This window comes from Microtus oregoni, unplaced genomic scaffold (assembly GCF_018167655.1).
Source record: "Microtus oregoni isolate MIOR12 unplaced genomic scaffold, Mior012 000022F_ref0000154, whole genome shotgun sequence".
NCBI lineage: Eukaryota > Metazoa > Chordata > Mammalia > Rodentia > Cricetidae > Microtus > Microtus oregoni.
In genome coordinates, this window is record NW_024543081.1 from 30,926,583 (window position 1) to 30,946,570 (window position 19,988).

Below are 19,988 nucleotides of genomic sequence, written 5' to 3' on the forward strand. Positions count from 1 at the left end.
TTCTATGCCATTGTGTGCATGAGGAGTGTAGGGTGATGTGTATGACGTGTGGTACGTGTGTGGGGGGGATGGCACGTGCATTCCCATGCATAAACAAAGCAGCATGCTGTGTATCTCGCCGTGAGACTGGGCCTCTCACTGGATGGGAAGCTCACCACTGTCACAGGCTGACCTTGGGGATCCACCACTGTCACTAGGCTGACCTTGGGATCCACCACTGTCACTAGGCTGACCTTGGGATCCACCTCTCTTCCTTCCCAAAGCTGGAGCTGCAGGCACCCACAGGAAGGCTGGCTTTTTACATAGGTACTAGAGATTTGAACTCAGGTCCTTGTGGAAGCAGAGCAAGTGCTTTAACCTGCTGAGTCATCTTCCCTGCCACCATCATCATCTTTCTTCTTCTTCTTCTTCTTCTTCTTCTTCTTCTTCTTCTTCTTCTTCTTCTTCTTCTCCTCCTCCTCCTCCTCCTCCTCCTCTTCCTCCTCCTCCTCCTCCTCCTCTTCCTCCTCCTCCTCCTCCTTCTTCATCTTCATCACCATCATCATCCATATCCCGGGTTGACCTCAAACTCCATGTATGTAAAAGTAACCTTGAACTTCTGATCCCTCCCAGGTAACAGGGTTAAGGACACAATATCACATTTAGTTTACAAAGTGATCAGGCTCAAACCCAGAACTTCAAGCATGCTAGCCAAGCTCTTTATCAATCAAGCTACATCCTCAGGCCTCCTTTTGATATAATAATAATTCTAATATTATTGATTTGCATGAATATTTGGAAACCTTTATTGAAAGTGTAGTCGGTCTTTAACTTTTTTTTATTAATTTTTTTATTGAAAAAAGGAAAAAAAAGTATCCGCCTCCTCCCAACCTCCCATTTCCCTCCCCCTCCTCCCACCCTTCTCCCCCTCCCCCCAAACTCCTCTCCCCCTCCCTCTCCAGTCCAAAGAGCAGTCAGGGTTCCCTGCCTGTGGAAAGTCCTAGGTCCACCCCCCTCCGTCCATGTCTAGGAAGGTGAACATCCAAACTGCCTAGGCTCCCACAAAGCCAGTACATGAAGTAGGATCAAAACCACGTGCCATTGTCCCTGGCTTCTCATCAGTCCTCATTGTTCGCCATGTTCAGAGAGTCCGGTTTTATCCCATGCTTTTTCAGTCACAGTCCAAGCTGGCCTTGGTGAGCTCCCATTAGATCAGCCCCATTGTCTCAGTGGGTGGGTGCACCCCTCGTGGTCCTGACTTCCTTGCTCATCTTCTCCCTCCTTCCGCTCCTCATTGGGACCTTGGGAGCTCAGTCCAGTGCTCCAGTGTGGGTCTCTGTCTCTATCTCCATCCATCACCAGATGAAGGTTCTATGGTGATATGCAAGATATTCATCAGTATTGCTATAGGATAGGGTCATTTCAGGTTCCCTATCCTCAGCTGCCCAAGGGACTATCTGGGAACATCACCACTCTACGGTCAAGTCTCTTGCCAACCCTAAGGTGGATTCCTTAACTAAGAATTGTGTTTCCATGCTCCCCTGTCCAACCTTCCTTTATCCCAATCCTCCTGTTTCCCCAAGTTCCCCCCCTCCTTCCCTTCTCACTTTTCTCTCCCCATCTCCCCTTACCCTCATCTCACCCCACTACCAAGATCCCAATTTTCTCCCCGACTATTTTGTCTACTTCCCATAGCCACGAGGATAACTATATGTTTTTCCTTGGGTTCACCTTCTTATTTAGCTTCTTTAGGTTCACCAATTGTAGTCTCTGTGACCCTTATTTATGGCTAGAAACCAATTATGAGTGAGTACATCCCATGTTCATCTTTTTGGGTCTGGGATACCTCACTCAGGATAGTGTTTTCTATTTCCATCCATTTGCATGCAAAATTCGAGAAGTCATTGTTTTTTACCGCAGCATAGTACTCTAATGTGTATATATTCCATACTTTCTTCATCCATTCTTCCATTGAAGGGCATCTAGGTTGTTTCCAGGTTCTGGCTATTACAAATAATACTGCTATGAACATAGATGAACAAATGCTTTTGTCATATGATCGGGCATCTCTTGGGTATATTCCCAAGAGTGGTATTGCTGGGTCCAGGGGTAGGTTGATCCCGAATTTCCTGAGAAACCGAAACACTGATTTCCACAGTGGTTGCACAAGATTGCATTCCCACCAGCAATGGATGAGGGTACCCCTTCCTCCACAGCCTCTCCAGCAAAGGCTATCATTGGTGTTTTTGACTTTAGCCATTCTGACAAGTGTAAGATGATATCTCAAAGTTGTTTTGATTTGCATTTCCCTGATTGCTAAGGAGGTTGAGCATGACCTTAAGTGTCTTTTGGCCATTTGAACTTCTTCTGCTGAGAATTCTCTGTTCAGTTCAGTGCCCCATTTTTTAATTGGGTTAATTAGCATTTTAAAGTCTAGTTTCTTGAGTTCTCTATATATTTTGGAGATCAGACCTTTGTCTGTTGCGGGGTTGGTGAAGATCTTCTCCCAGTCAGTAGGTTGCCTTTGTGTCTTAGTGACAGTGTCCTTTGCTTTGCAGAAGCTTCTCAGTTTTAGTAGGTCCCATTTATTCAATGTTGCCCTTAATGTCTGTGCTTCTGGGGTTATACATAGGAAGCGATCTCCTGTGCCCATCTGTTGTAGGGTATTTCCCACTTTCTCTTCTATCAGGTTCAGTGTGTTCCGGCTGATATTGAGGTCTTTAATCCATTTGGACTTGAGTTTTGTGCACGGTGAAAGATGTGGTTCTATTTTCATTCTTCTACAGGTTGACATCCAGTTGTGCCAGCACCATTTGTTGAAGATGCTTTCTTTCTTCCATTGTATACTTTTAGCTCCTTTATCGAAAATGACGTGTTCATAGGTTTGTGGGTTAAAATCCAGGTCTTCTATATGATTCCATTGGTCGACTTCTCTGTTTTTATGCCAGTACCACACTGTTTTCATTACTGTAGCTCTGTAATAGAGTTTGAAGTCAGGGATGGTAATGCCTCCAGAAGATCCTTTATTGTCTAGGATTGTTTTGGCAATCCTGGGTTTTTTGTTTTTCCATATAAAGTTGATTATTGTCCTCTCCAGATCTGTGAAGAATTTTGATGGGATCTTGATGGGGATTGCATTGAATCTATAAATTGCCTTTGATAGAATTGCCATTTTTACTACGTTGATCCTCCCAATCCAAGAGCAAGGGAGGTCCATCCATTTTTTGGTATCCTCTTCAATTTCTTTCTTCAATGCCTTAAAGTTCTTGTCAAATAGATCTTTCACTTCCTTGGTTAGATTTACCCCAAGATATTTTATGCTGTTTGTGGCTATCGTGAAAGGTGATGCTTCTCTGATTTCCCTCTCTGCTTCCATATCCTTTGTGTATAAGAGGGCGACTGATTTTTGGAGTTGATCTTGTATCCTGCCACATTACTAAAGGTGTTTATCAGCTGTAAAAGTTCTTTGGTGGAGTTTTGGGGGTCGCTTATGTACACTGTAATATCATCTCCAAATAACGAAAGTTTCACTTCTTCCTTTCCAATTCAAATCCCCTTGATCCCATTATGTTGTCTTATTGCTATTGCTAGAACTTCAAGCACTATATTGAAGAGGTATGGCGAGAGTGGACAGCCTTGTCGTGTTCCTGAGTTTAGCGGGATGGCTTTGAGTTTCTCTCCATTTAATTTGATGTTAGCTGTCGGCTTGCTGTATAGAGCTTTTATTATATTTAGGTATGACCCTTGTATCCCTAATCGCTCCAATACTTTTATCATAAAGGGATGTTGAATTTTGTCAAATGCTTTTTCAGCATCTAATGAAATGATCATATGGTTTTTTTTCTTTCAGTTTATTTATATGATGGATTACATTGATAGATTTACGTATGTTGAACCAGCCCTGCATCTCTGGGATGAAGCCTACTTGATCATAATGGATAATTCTTTGGATGTGTTCTTGGATTCGGTTTGCCAGTATTTTGTTGAGGATTTTTGCGTCGATGTTCATAAGTGAGATTGGCCTGTAATTCTCTTTCCTGGTTGAGTCTTTGTGTGGTTTTGGTATCAGAGTAACTGTAGCTTCATAAAAGGAATTTGGTAATGACCCTTCTGTTTCTATATTGTGAAATACATTAAGGAGTACAGGTATTAGGTCTTCTTGGAAGTTCTGGTAGAATTCCGCATTGAAACCATCTGGTCCTGGGCTTTTTTTTGGTAGGGAGGTTTTTGATAACAGCTTCTAATTCTTCGCGACTGACAGGTCTGTTTAGATTGTTCACCTGGTCCTGGTTTAATTTTGGTAGATGGTATTTATCTTAAAAAGTGTCCATTTCTTTTACATTTTCCAGTTTTGTGGCATACAGGCTTTTGTAGTAAGATCTAATGACTCTCTGAATTTCCTCTGTGTCTGTGGTTATCTCCCCCTTTTCATTTCTGATCTTATTAATTTGCGTATTCTCTCTCTGCCGTTTGATTAGTTTTGATAGAGGTTTATCAATCTTGTTGATTTTCTCCAGGAACCAGCTTTTTGTTTCATTGATTCTTTGGATTGTTTTCTGAGTTTCTATTTTGTTGATTTCAGCCCTCAGTTTGATTATTTTCAGTCTTCTACTCCTCCTAGGTGAGTCTGCTTCTTTTTTTTCTAGAGCTTTCAGGTGGGCTGTTAGGTCTCCAATATGTGCTTTCTCTGTTTTCTTTAAGTGGGCACTTAGTGCTATGAACTTTCCTCTTAGGACTGCTTTCATAGTGTCCCATAAGTTCGAATATGTTGTTTCTTTATTTTCATTGAATTCAAGGAAGACTTTAATTTCTTTCTTTATTTCTTCCTTAATCCAGGTATGGTTCAGTAGTTGACTGTTCAGTTTCCATGAGTTTGTAGGCTTTCTGGGGGTAGCATTGTTGTTGAATTCTAACTTTAATCCATGGTGATCTGATAAGACACAGGTGGTTACTAATATTTTTTTGTAACTGTGTAAGTTAGCTTTGTTGCCGAGTATGTGGTCAATTTTCGAGAAGGTTCCATGAGCTGCAGAGAAGAAGGTATATTCTTTCCTCTTTGGGTGGAATAATCTATAGATGTCTGTTAAGTCCATTTGCTTCATTACCTCCATTAATTCTCTAATTTCTCTGTTAGGTTTCTGTCTGATTGACCTGTCCATTGGTGAGAGAAGAGTGTTGAAGTCTCCTACTATTAGTGTGTGCAGTTTGATGGCTGCCTTGAGTTTTAGTAATGTTTCTTTTACGTACGTGGGTGCTTTTATATTAGGGGCATAGATATTCAGGATTGAGACTTCATCCTGATGAATTGTTCCTGTTATGAGTATAAAATTTCCCTCTCCATCTCTTCTGATTGATTTAAGTTTGAAGTCAACTTTGTTAGAAATTAGTATGGCCACACCTGCTTGTTTCTTAGGTCCATTTGCTTGATAAGCCTTTTCCCAGCCCTTTACTCTGAGTAGGTGCCTGTCTTTGTGGTTGAGGTGTGTTTCTTGTAGACAGCAGAATGTTGGATCCTGTTTTCGTATCCAATCTCTTAGCCTGTGCCTTTTTATAGGTGAGTTGAGCCCATTGACATTAAGTGATATTAATGACCAGTGGTTGTTAACTCCGGTCACTTTTTTAGTAGTAGGGTTTGTGTGTTTCCCTTCTTTGAGTTGTGCTGGTGAAGGGTCTCTAGATGTCTGAGTTATTGTGGTCATTGTTGGACTCCTTGGTTAGTGATTTTCCTTCTATTATTTTCTGTAAGGCTGGATTTGTGGCTACATATTGTTTAAATTTGTTTTTATCCTGGAAAATTTTGTTTTCTCCATTTATAGTGAACGAAAGCTTGGCTGGGTATAGTAGTCTGGGCTTGCATCCATGGTCTCTTAGTTTTTGCAGTGCATCTATCCAGGACCTTCTGGCTTTCATGGTTTCCATAGAGAAGTCAGGTGTAAGTCTGATAGGTTTACCTTTATAACTTGGCCTTTTTCCTTTGCAGCTCTTAATATTATTTCTTTATTCTGTATGCTTTGTGTTTTGATTATTATATGGCGAGGGTATGTTTTTTTTTTTTGATCCAGCCTATTTGGTGTTCTGTAAGCTTCTTGAACCTTCATAGGTACATCTTTCTTCAGGTTGGGAAAGTTTTCTTCTATAATTTTATTAAGTATATTTTCTGTACCGTTGAGCTGCACTTCTTCTCCTTCTTCTACTCCAATTATTCTTAGGTTTGGTCTTTTTATTGTGTCCCATATTTCCTGAATATTTTGTGATGAGTTTGTTGGACTTGCTGTTTTCTTTGATCAGTGCGTTTATTTTCTCTATGTTATCTTCAGAATCTGAGATTCTTTCTTCTATCTCTTGTATTCTGCTGGTTATGCTTGTTTCTGTAGTCTCTGTTCATTTACCTAGATTTTCCATGTCCAGCCAGCCCTCTGTTTGTGTTTTCTTCTTTGCCTCCATTTCAATTTTCAAGTCTTGAACTGTTTCCATTATCTGCTTGATTGTTTTTCCTTGGTTTCCTAGGGTATCATTCACTGATTTACTCAATTCCCCGAACTTTCTGTTATACTTCTCATCTATTTCTATAAGGGCGTTTTTTATATGCTGTTTAAGGGTGTCAATCACTTTCATGAAGTCAATTTTTTCTACTTCTTCTTGATTAAGGTGTTCATGTCCTCCTGTTGTGAGGTCGCTGGCTTCTGGTGGTTTCATGTTGTTTTTCAGATTGTTGGGTGAATTCTTGCATTGGCGTCTGCTCATCTCTTCCTCCCAATACTCCCCTGTGGATCTTCTTTTACAGGATCAGGTCTTCTTGCACACTGATGTACCTTCCCAGTGATGTCACTCCCCAGTGATGGTTCTCCTGGTGTCCAGATCGGATCTCCGTGCTGCTTGGTTAGCTCGCAAACAAAGGGCCCACCCTGCTTGCTGCAGGCAGGCTATGCAGACAAAGGAACTACCACCCTCCCTTTTGCCCTCCCGATTCGGGTTCGGTCCCAGCGCCCTAGCAGGCTGAGCTGGGAAGTGCTATGCCGCCAAAGAGGGGAGGGAGGGAGTGAGGGAGAAAGACAGGGGGTAGGGGGTTCTGGAAGTAAGCTGGGTGGGATAGGAAGAGAGAGGAGGTATCGGGCAGTATAGCCCCTGCAGGATGAACAGGAAGTGGAGGGGGGGATGAGGAACATCTGAGTTCCCTGATCCCCGCTGCCACCACACTCACTCACCGCAATGATGTCTCTCCCTGTGCCCAGATCGAAACTCCGTGCTGCTTGGGTAGCTTGCACACAAAGGGCCCACCCTGCTTGCTGCAGGCAGGCTATGGAGACAAAGGAACTACCGCCCTCCCTTTTGCTCTCCCGATTCGGGTTCGGTCCCAGCGCCCTAGCAGGCTGAGCTGGGAGGTGCAATGCCGCCGAAGAGGGGAGGGAGGGAGTGAGGGAAATAGAGAGGGGGTAGGGGGTTCTGGATGTAAGCTGGGTGGGATAGGAAGAGAGAGGAGGTATGGGGCATTTAATGTTTTAATAACTTCGGGCTTTTCATGACAATGAGACACGTCTGCTCCTGGCAGCACCAGTCTACTTCAAGAGGAAGATGGGCATCGAAGAGGTTCCTTATGGAGTTTGATAGCCATTTGGGCAAGAAACTGCTCTTGCCTGGACTGTTGCATAAACTGAACACAGAGAACCCTCAGAGAGAGGACTGCTGAACTTGCCTAAAGGTGAGATGACCTTTTGGGGTTCCTGATTCATGAAGGAATCTGCAAGACATTCTGCAGGACACAACAGATAGTGACTGAACTGACTTTGAAATTTCCTGCTTCATGGAAATGTCTGCTGGAAACTATGGGCCTGTAGGCCGAAGATGGATGCCCCAACAGTACAGAGGAATTTTGGGTGACTGTCCAGGCAGCAAAATGTCTCTGTCTTTTCTAGAGTTTTGAAAGTTGTTTGTTTCTTGTTTACTTAGGTAATATTATATCCTTCTGGAATCTTTGATGCAGTTAAAAAATAGATAGTTATAGTTGTTTTCCTTTGTTATGATAAAAGATAAAATAGATATAAATATTGTAACTAATTCTTGCTTGATAACTGTTTTGTTATATGTAATTTTGCTATGTTAAAGTTAAAGTCTTCTTTTTTGTTTAAACAGAAAAAGGGGAAATGATGTGGGAGTGTCATATATCAATCTGTTGATTTCATTGGTTAAGTAATAAAGAAACTGCTTGGCCCTGATAGGTTAAAACATAGGTGGGTGGAGTAAACAGAATAAAATGCTGAGAGGAAGAGGAAGTGAGCTCAGAGGCCATGCTCCCCTCTCCCAGGCAGACGCAATCGATGAAGCTCCGACCCAGGATGGACGTAGGCTAGAATCTTCCCAGTAAGCTCACCTAGGGGTGCTACACACATTATTAGAAATGGGATAGTCCAGGTGCGAGAGTTAGCTGAGAAGAGGCTAGATATAATGGGCCAAGCAGTGTTTAAAAGAATACAGTTTGTGTGTTGTTATTTCGGGTAAAGCTAGCAGGCGGCCAGAAGCTGGGGTGGCAGGAACACAGCCCCGCAGCTCCTACAACACTATGAGGCAGTATGACCCAAGAAGCCGAGATCCTGCAGAGGTCTGATGTTCAAAGAGGCTTAATAAAATAGAAGCCGTGGCATATGGGAAAGAGGACAGAGCCATCCTGCTGTGAGTCCCTGTTTTTGCTCTGACATTTGGTATGATGCTGGCATGTTTAACACCCCCATCTTTCTGTTGCTATTCTGTCCAAAGTGGTCAGGGCCCTTGACTTACAAATCTTTGCATCACTAACTATAAAATAGAAAGATTTTTTTTTTAACCACTTAAAACTTTTGTGAGTTTTTAAAGGTTTCTTTTTCATCTTACTATTATTGTGTATATGTGGAGATATGAGCCTCAGTACATGTGTAGAGGTCAGAGAACAACTTCATGGAGTTGGTGCTCCCCTTCCACAGGTAAACATGGGCTACAGGGATGAACAGGTAGCAAGCACATTTACCTGGTGAGCTGTCTTGCCTGATGACCCTAAAAGAGTTTATACATACAAAATGGCTGAGTTAAAGATCATGTGAATTGGGGATCTCTTATACCCTCTTTATAAACTTATAGCTTTGTTAGGTATTATAAAGCCTGAAGTAATGGGGACACATAGAGAGACGTTCAAGACCAAGAGTCTCATGGAAACTTGCTCAGGACGTCAACAACCACAAACCATTCAAATCCGTTTGTGAGGCCAGAGAGACAGCTCAGGGGATAAAAGGGATGCCCACCTTGAGTTTGATCCCACAGGGTGGCAAGAGAGAATCAACTCCTGAGACTGTCCTCTGACGGCCACGTTCTCACCGCATTCACACACCTGCATGCTCACACACATACACACATAAATAAGAAATAATAAATAAAATATCTATGTAGCTCAGTGAATAGACCTGCGGGAGGTTGGGGGCGCTGACCTCTAGTTCTCACCTGGAAAAGCAATTGTTTTGGTTTAGTTTGGTTTTTGGTGTTTTTTCTTTTTTTGGCTTGGATTGTCTTTGAATCTGCATGTGACTTTTTTCTTAAAATATAGAATTCTAATATATAGTGTTATGGTTAAAATCAAAATCAAGTAATGGAAAGGCTGGAGCAATAGCCCAGCAGTTAAGAACAATTGATGCCCTTCCAGAAAACCCAGGTTCAGTACCGTAGCATCCCTATGGTAGTTTACAACTCTCAACCCCAGTTCTAGGGGATCCAGCATCCTCTTCTGAACTCTGGGGGCCGACATGTGGTACACTTGTATATGTACAGGCAAAATACTTGTGCACATTAAATTAAACATATAAATAAATATTTTTAAAAAATCAAATAATAGAGTATGTGGTATACATAACCACATGAACCCTATCCTGGAAAGTTATTAGATGGAAATTTTTCTTATTGTCAGTAAAATGACTCACGAGGAATATCTGATCTCCAGGCTTACTTGCAGTTCTACCATCTTGTAGCTCAGGTCTGTAGCTCACACTAAGGTCAAAGCTACTCACTTTGTCTCTTCCCTCATGTGCCCTGCATTTTAGTCTTAGCTTGGACTGACAAAAATAAACAAAGTAACCTTAGGCTGAGTAATTTATAGACTATTATTAATGGTTTGTTGAAATAGGTCTAGAAACTAGAGTGCCCAAAGTTAGGGCCCTCAGAAAAGACCCTTTCCTCATAGATATTGCCTTTTGGTTTAAATGAATGAGACAACGAAACTTCCTTGGGCCTCTTTCCTTAGGCTGTTAATCCACTCCATGAAGGCCCCACCCTCAAGACCTAGTCACTTCCCAAAGGCCCCAGTTTTCTAATACCATGACCCAGGGAGATAGGTTCCAAACTGTGAATTTGGTGAAAATACAAACATTGAGTCCATAATATCACTCCAACTTGCAACCGAAAGTAAACACAGCAATGACGATTTGTCAAACGCACACAGCACATTTCCCTACAAACAGTAAAAGCATTCTAGTCTAGACCCATCTAATTAGAGCTTACATTTACATCACAGAGTTCCAAGTCCTGTTTTATTAGGTCTGCCTGGGCCGTATTGCCATGATTGATTCAGATCAAGTCCACACTTCAAGCTTAGAAAAACATTTCCAAGAGAGAACTCTAAGTCAAATCAGAATTTCTGCTTCCCACTGTTTACGAGCCAATGAGGCTTTGAAATTGAATAGCTGTGGGAGATTAAAGATGTCTACGATATTCTCCAACCTTAGTGAGAAATTCTGACATACGCTGCAATGTGGATGAACCTTGAAAACATTAATCTAAGTGAAATAATCCAGCGACAGAGGGACAAACGCCACGTGAGTCATCTTCCATGAGATACATAAAACAGGCAAATTAATAGAGACACAAAGTGTAGGCAGCTGCCTGGGCTAGAATGAGAAGAGGTGGAAGTCGTTGTATAAAGGGTAGAAAGTTCCAGCCTGGAAGAAAAGGAGGAAAGTTCTGGATATGAATGAAGGTGTCATTAGTGCAACAATATCATACATGTGTGGTTATCTTTATAAATAGCCAAAAGGATAAATTATATGTTATGTATACTTTATCACAATGAAAAAACAAGGCTGTGAATTCTTTGTTGTGGCATCCATTGAAAAGTTATTCTTGTTTCTTCCCTTTTGAGATATTAGTCTAGCTTTGGTGGATTTCTTAACAAAAAGAAAAGGGCAGAAATGTTCTGGGATTCTCAAGGCCTGGTCACGAGAATTACATCTTTTCCTAGAGCCTCTTGGGAGTTCTTTCAGGGCTGTCCATGCGGGTGAAAGGATTTGTTCCCTGGTGACATTTGACAATGTCTGATATTTCGCTGTGAATAGAACACAGCTGAAGGTGATCAAACATCCTACACTGGACAGGATACCCCACTCCCAACAAAGAATCTTCAAACCCCAACATTGTACTTCCCCCAGGACGAGCTTCTCAGCCTTAGTACAATTGGGCCCAGCTCTGTGCCATTAAAACCTAGTGGTCAGAGATGGACACCCATGTGCCTGCTAGAATCAGTTTGCTATGAGAGGGTGGAGAAGGAGCCACAGCCCCTCCTGGTACCGCACAGTCTGGCACTATTACGGTGAGAGAATTTATGGGGGATATGGGAGGGAGAGAGGGGCCAAGAGGCTCTTATCCTATGGAGACAGACAGATCTGCAGAGGCAAAGGCTATGACAAACAGAATGATATGGGAAGAGATGTTGGAAAGACTGAAGGAGCAAGGTGGGTTTTTGTGTGTATGAATTTTGTTTTGTTTTTAATTGTTTGGGGAGGGAGTTCTTTGGAAGGGGATGCTGTGGGGTGGGAGACTGGGAGGTGAGCTGGGTTGGTGTTACAATATTTATTTATGTTCTGACAAATAAAGTATGCCTGGAGATCAGAGGGCGGACCTAGCCACTAGGTAACCATAGAAAGCTGGAGGTCTGTGCAGAGAGGAGATAGGAAGTCACAACAAAGGGCAGAGACAGGAAGTGATAAGGCAGGGTATACATAGACTGGTGGTTGGCCCTTTTCAGTCTAAGGGGTTGGAGAGATAAGAGATGACTGTGGCTGCTCCTTCTCTGATCTTTCAACTTTTAACCCAGTATCTGACTCTGGGTATTCATTATTGAGACTAATTAGGATCGTACTTCGGGTTGGGGAGCATGATGTGAAATTCCCAAAGAATCAATAAAGATTTATTTTAAAAAAAAAAAAAAAACTTCATATTGGGCTGGAGAGACAGATCAGTGGTTAAGAACTCCAGTTAATCTTCCAAAGGACCCATGTTTGAGTCCCAATACCCACATGGCAGCTCTCAGTTGTTTGCAAGGTCGGAAAATCCAGCACCCTCTTCTGGCCTCTGTGGGCAGTGTACATACATTGTACACTTACATACATGCAAGCAAAACACCCGTGCACAAAAAAAAAATTAAAACCAAAACTAAAAAAATTTTTCAAGAAAGAACTCCATCTACTCTGAAAGAACTTACAATGAGGAGCTGAAGGCTTGCTGTGTGCTCTGACCAGGCAGAAAAAGGAAATGCCTAAGCAAAGCCACCTGTGTTCCCAACCCAGAATGGCACAAGGCATGTGAGTACGGAGAAAGGTTCCAGCCAAATTGATCAGAAGAACCAAGAACCAGCCCTACGTTTTTACCACCAGTTGACCAACCCAGATGCCGCCCTGTTAGTGCCGCTCCAGCTGTGCCCTCCCATTCATGGGGGAGCTCAATTTTCTATGTATCGTTGGAATTCATAACCCAGAAGAAAAACATGAGAATAAGACATAGTGTGATTTTTGTCACTTAGTTTTGAAACAATTTGTTCCCAGTGATAGAGACCCAAAGACCAGCCTGTTGATCTCACGGAAAAGATTAACCCTTAAAATTTGGACCTGATTTTGGTAACCCTGGGCCCATGTAGCTACTTCAGATTAATTCAAGATGTGCTTTAGTGCCCTCACCTGTACAAGGGAGATGCTAATCATTGTCCTATAAGATACTAGAAAATTAAATAAGGTCAAGTGCTTCGAAGCACTTAGGCTAATACCTAGCCTGATAGAGTTACTCACGAGTGAACGTAATTCGATTTTATCTGGTTTGTCTTCAGAACTCAGAGCAAAGATAACCTTTCTCATTTAAGTGGACACAAAGTAGTTTTATCGGAAAAGACTCCCTACTCCCCCCACCAAACCTACCCCTGCTGCCTCATTGAAAGATCTCTTGTAAATCCTTCCCAAACAGACCTAGGCTGGAATTCTATTTCTCACCCTGACTAATGGCATCATCTTTAGAGATTAATATACAATAATATGAATGTTTCTGTCCCCTCAGAATTCACATGTTGAAATCTTAACGCCTCTAGGTCACGGTATTAGGGGTGGGAGCTGGCTGAATCATAGAGTCAGAGCCTTCTATGTGGCATTGATGCTCCTAAAAAGAGACCCCAGAGACCTGCCATGGGGTCACACCGGAAGAGAGCATCACTTATTACCTCACAAATGGGCCCTCATCAGACACCAAATCTGCCTGTGTCTATCTTGGACTCCTCAGCCTCCAGAACTTTGAGAAATAAATTTCTGTTTACAGACTACCCAGTCTGTGCCTTTTTGTAACAGGAGCATGAACTGCCACCGTGATCCTATATTTCCTTCTATGTATGAGAACAATGACAGATACCCATCTCCAGAGATGAGTGTGTGGACTAAATGAGACAAATGTTTCTAAGGCTCCTACCATGGTTTCAGGCACCAAAGATTCAAAGTGCCCTTGTACTCTGTGGCCGCTGCTGGCCCACCTACGTATCCGATGTCTAGAAATACCAGCTGTAGGGATAACACAGGCACTAATTGGTCCCTTCACAACAGGTATCAAATGAACTATAACTTTGAATTGGTGCCCAAAGAACAATCAGTAGGAAAGGGAGGGCAGATCTAGTTCTCCTCCTCGGTAATAACCAGCATGCCTCTTGTAGCCTAGAAGCATCTTCCAGAAGCCAATGAGGAAAATCCTGTGACTTTTCCTAAATCAGGACAAAAGAATCCCGACTGTGAACATCCCAAAGCAACAGCCCATACATCTCTCCAAGGAACCTACCTATTGCCTCACCTGCTTCCTCTCCACTCGGGTTCCAACCAGGACACAACTGCTTGGAAAGACAGAGGGGAGTGTCCTTCTAGGGTCAGATGCTTCTTCCCAAACAACTCTAGCTTGTGCCTAGTTAAAAAGACAATCACAACAACAACAACTAACCAGTACAACCATCCAGGGATTCTGGATCCGTTCTCTTCTTATTTGTCTCTTCTGAACTCAAGTGTAGGTAAAATGCAATGCCTACTGCTGCTATCATATCTTGCAGTCATAAGGAGGTGCTACTAACAAAAGTCTTCTTTAGGTACACAAACAGCAGTGTTTCAGTGGGAAGCGTTTGAGCTGATCCAAAGGAGTCTTGCTGCCATCTTCACAAGGCTAACAGCAGCTGGAAATCAGTGGCCAAGTTTTAGTTTGTCGTTTTACATACCTGCCATATCAGCCTGTAGAACTAGCCTAGTTATGTTCCTGTTTCTAAGGTTAAATGTCCAGGGGAAAATAGTAATTTAAGGGAGAAAGGCTTAAATTTGGTTTACAGTGTCAGAGAGAATATAATCGCGGCAGGAAAGGATGTGAACTGGATCACTGCTAGCTGGATCGTAGGGCTGTCCTATCAATGTGCATCAGAGATCCAGAAGCGGAAAAAGCACAGGAAGTAGGGCCAGGCTCTCACACCTCAAATCCCACCCTCAGTGACATACTTCCTCCATCAGGACTCCACCTCAAAAAACTCCATTATCTTCCCAAACAACACTACCAACTGGGGATCAAGTTTTCAAACGCATGACCCTGTGGGATATACTCCATATTCAGCCACCACAGTTAACCAAATACCTAACACATAAGAGGAACTTAGCAAATATTCACAGAAACCAATCAATCCATTAACACGTGTTGGTTGGGGACACAGGATGCACCAGTTCTGGTTGAGAATTGTGGGGATCTATGAAGACTAGGAAAGCCTACATTCCACCCTTGAGAAAGCCCCCAGTTCAGTAGACAGCCAGAACTACATACAGAATGACTTCAGACCAAGTGTAAAATCAATTTTTTTTTTTTCGAGACAGGGTTTCTCCTTGTCTTTTTGGTTCCTGCCCTGGAACTAGCTCTTCTAGACCAGGCTGGCCTCGAACTCACAGAGATCTGCCTGACTCTCTCTCATGAGTGCTGGGATTAAAGGTGTGAGCCACCACCACCAGGTGTAAAATCAATTATTATGGAAACAATTCTTTCAAGTTTTTTTTTTATCTTTCTTTCTCTTGGGGGCAGTTTGTTTGCTTGCTTGCTTGCTCATTCTGAGACAGGGTCTGAAGTTGGCCTCAACCTCTCAAGTCTTCCTGCTTCAGCAACCTGAGAGATGGGCTTTAGAGGCATGTGTCACTACACCCAGATGGAAACACTTCCTCTGTTACTTTCTGTTAAATCCTGATTGGGGACTAGGAATGAATCAGGATACTGAACGCCAGTCAGGAGCTGCGAACGAATGTGCAGAGAATCCATGCAAGCTAAGATAATCAGGTGCCTCCCATAAGGCAAACTGTGGCCAAGATGTATAACGCTTGGCAACCCTGTTTCCAAACCAAAGAGAATTTCCCAGACTCTAGGGGCAGAAAGTAAAATGCCATCCTGGACATTAACAAAGTTCCAAAAGAGTTGAGACAAAAATAGTTCTTTTTTTTTTTTTTTGGTTGGTTGGTTTTGTTTGTTTTTTGTTTGTTTGTTTGTTTGTTGTTTTTCGAGACAGGGTTTCTCTGTAGCTTTGGAGCCTCTCCAAGCCTGTCCTGGAACTAGCTCTTAGAGACCAGACTGGCCTCAAACTCACAGAGATCGCCTGCCTCTGCCTCCCGAGTTCTTGCAAGCAGTATTGCACCCTAAAGTCAGGAGCTGAGCTCTCCGAAGAGGACTCGAAGCTAGAGCAGCCCGGATTGCTCCTCCAGCATTCTCTGACACTGTACTTCTGGGCTCTACCAGTACCTGAGTGAAGAGCTCACAGAGCAGATTTAGGAGTTTGTAAAAATAGTATGTGCTGCCCACCTCTGCCTCTGGGGAGTCTACTTCCCTTTGTGTGGAATCAAATGGGAAGGGTTTTGTGGGGTCCCTTGAGGAATATAACACAAGTGTCACCTAGAGTCTGCAGAGTGTGGTAAGGATACAAGACTCTTGGGGGAAAAAAAACTAAATTATCTCTTGCTGGTAACAAAATGAAGATAATCTGTGTGCTGCTATGTCAACTATTGAAGGAAAGTGAGCATTTTCCAGGCATGGGGGGATTGATTTTGCAAAACTGAATGGCTTTTGTCTTTAATTATGTTCAATCAAAAGTCTGCCCTGAAGGAGCTGCACAGGTGGAAGTGAGGAGGATCACCTGGTATTTCAGGACTAAGAGGGTCGCCATAGTGACGGTTCAGAAGAGATCAGCGACCGTCTAGGGAACCCTGCAGGAGATCACCAGCACGAGGCTCAGAAGAAACTCTGAAAAGCTTCCTATAAAAAAAAAAAAAGCCCACAATTGTGCAGTGGCCATGGAAGAATACCACTGTGAAGTGACCTTTCTCCAAATGCCCTCTCCCCCGAGGCTGACTCTGGAAGGATCAGACACAGCACCTGATCCATAGGAGGCAAGATGAAGCCGGCTGGCATCTTCATCCCCCTGCAGCAGCAGCCCAGCCTGAAGCTGGGATGGGGAGACTTCAAAGAGAATAGGAACATAGCATATGAACAACCACACTAGACTCTACCAAAATCATATTCTTGCACTAGATTAAGCCGAAAGTGTATGATTTTTACTGGCCTGAGCATTTTTTTAATCTCCAAACAAAGAGCTCTTTACTTTCTAACAATGGTTGAAAAACCTGACTTTATTCGGGAAAGAACAGGTAATCCAGAAAGTCGGGCCGCAGCGAGCCCTGGTTACCTATCATGGGCAAGTTACAGGTGTGATAGTCATTCAGGAAGGGGCACCCATGGAAGCAGCCCCAGGAGACCCTGATTGTTCCTGCGTGCTCTGTGCCACCCACCATTCTGTCCTTCTGTGTCTCCCTTTGTGACTCTGTAGCCCCTTCTAAGTACAATCACCACGTCACAGACTCTGCTGAGATTCTGAGCCACTCCGTGGGCCTTCTGGCTCCGAAGAAGTGATGCCACCATTCCCCATCTGAGCCTCATTAAGCTTTGTCCTTTGAGCTCTTCATCAACCAGATGGGAGTGATAAGGGGGAGGACATGCCAGGGACACTCGGGCTATGCGGTTGTCTTCGCTGTTTCCTTCATGAGGCTCTTTCGTGGATGCTGCATTTTTGTGTGTAGTGTCTAGGGAACAGATCTCTTCACCGTGGTTTTGGGGTCCCTCTCACAACATATCATGAATCTCCACCCTCTGTCAAACATGTGCCCTAGACGTGCAGACTCTGAGTATGACAGAAGATGGCTGAACCCTCAAAGAAAGACACTAAAGACGATCCTGGGATGAAAAAAGAGACTGGAGGTCACCGAGCTCCCTCATACCCACCAAAAACTCTTTCGTCCTCTTCTTGACTTTTCATTGTAGATAAGCAACTAGATCCAGAATCTCAACAACCTAAACATCTTCATAAAGCTGCTCAATAGTGGAGCTGAATTAAAACCCAAATCTCTTCAGTCCAAAGCCCACATAGTTCCCAAATAATCTTGATGAAGATAAAAGAATCCAGGCAAGAGGTGGGAAAGGTGAAGGCAAGACTTACAGAGCCCATCGGGTGGGTACCAAAAGGGTTTAGGTCCATTGCAGCATGCAATGCTATGTTTTGAAGCAGTATAGTGAGTCTTAAAGTGTCTGTGTGTGTGTGTGTGTGTGTGTGTGTGTGTGTCTGTCTGTCTGTCTGTCTGTCTGTGTCTGTATATGTCTATACTTCCAAGTTCAGCTGTTAACGGACCCTATTTCCAGGGATTAGAGAGAAACAGAGACATTATGTTCCCTTTCTTCTACCAAAGACTTTAACCGAGGAAAGAACAAAATGAAAATTAAAGAAAAAGAGAGTAAAGGGAGAGGGAAGGAAAGGGAGGAAAGAGGACAAAGAGAAAGAAGAAACTTTCCCCGTCTCTGACATGCTATGGTGGCTTCAGGCACTGAGCCTCTCTATGCAAAAAGCCTGAGAGCTTCAGCTTCCCCTTATAACCAGAGCAATGGTAATGAGGTTATTTATTTCCCCAAGAAGCGCTGTGGTAATCAGTCCCTTAGCTGTCTGCTCTTGCACTAAAGCTTCCCCACAAACATAAGCCCAACAATCAGTACACTAATTGAAATGCCAAGTTGAAGTTCAATAGATGCTTGCTGCTGGGGTCAGAGTCATTACCAGCCATTAAATGTTATACATAAAGATCCATGAGGAGTTGCAGCTCCAGTTGTATGCTTTAACCCTTCCCACACCCACTGTGGGAAGGAACAGAGAAAACAAGACACATAGGGGGCAGTAGAGGGCAGTGGGCAGGAGCAAGACTGCTCTAGTGCAGAGATTGGCTGTAGGCTTAGCTGGGGAAAAGTGGGGGAATCCAGACTCTCGAAAAGCTGATGACAATAACTTCAAACTGCTTTCTTTACTAAAGAGTGCTATATCAGGAATGCCCAAAATTGGGTAGCAGACCTTGAAGCCAAACATAGACGACTTCAGCTCTCTTTTTCACACCCATAAAGCAAACATCATAATGTTTGGATCTTGAAATTACCAGAATTATTCGTTTAAATGCTAAGATGCTTGTCTATCAAGCAGCAGTTCCTGAAGAAATAGAACCATCACCAACAACAGCAAACCAGAATCCCAGCCAACAATCTCCATTGTGAAGTTTACAGAACTGGGAACTCTTAATGTGGGTATGAAGATGAACATGGCCTATTAAACTGATTTTAAGATTTATTTAATTATTTATTTTATGTGTATTAAATACTCTATCTACACATACACTTTTATGCCAGAAGAGGGCATCAGATCCCACTATAGATGATGTAAGCCACCATGTGGTTGCTGGGAATCGAACTCAGGACCTCTGGACAAACAGCCAGTGCTCTTACCCGCTGAGCCATCTTTCCAGGCCCTTGCTGTATGAAACTTTAATAAGGAGATATGCATCACATACTCTGGGATTGGGGTCTGTGCTGTATTCTGTGTAAGTCAGCACTTATAGTACTCAAGCAAACTAGCACAGACTGAAGCTATTGCACAGCAAGGGTCAAGAAACAAGAAGCCCAGCATGCCTGTTTTCAAGGGCCATTGCATTTCCCTCTGGCACCTAGCCTCCTAGAGTTGAAACAGAAATAATTTCAAAGTCAGCTGCAGAAGGAACTGAGTGTCTCATACAAACAAGGTATTTCAAGACAGGGGCACATGCTGCAGACAGATGAGAGCCCGGTGCTTGAAAGGAAGGGATAGAACTTTGGGTTCATCTTGCCCATCTTAGTTCCCTAAGCCTGCATAATAAATGACCACAGATTCAGGTCCTTACAAGTGAAGTGTTCTCTGCCAGAATCCCACGATCTGGAACTCCTAATTCCAGTTGATAGCTAAACTACAGGGCCTCTAGAGGTTCCAATGGTTCCTGGTGATGTTTGGTTTCTATGGCAGCATCACTGCAACCTCTATCCCATGTCAAGTTTGTTCTGCATCTCTGGGTCTTCTTATGTAGCCTAGACGGATGTTGTCATACGATTCTGGGCCCACCTATGTATTCAAGGTGGTTTCATCTCAAGATGCTCACCTTAATTACACCTGCAAAGAATTTTGGCCAGGTATATTCACAGGGTCCGAGCATTAGGGCATAGAAATATTCGAGGAAGAGGTGCCACTATTCAACCCACTACAGTACCCCAAGGTTCCATTATGTCTGAAACTTCTTCCCATCGGTTCTTTCCTCTCTCCTACCAGCTGCATCAATCTCTCATTTGCCTGCCCA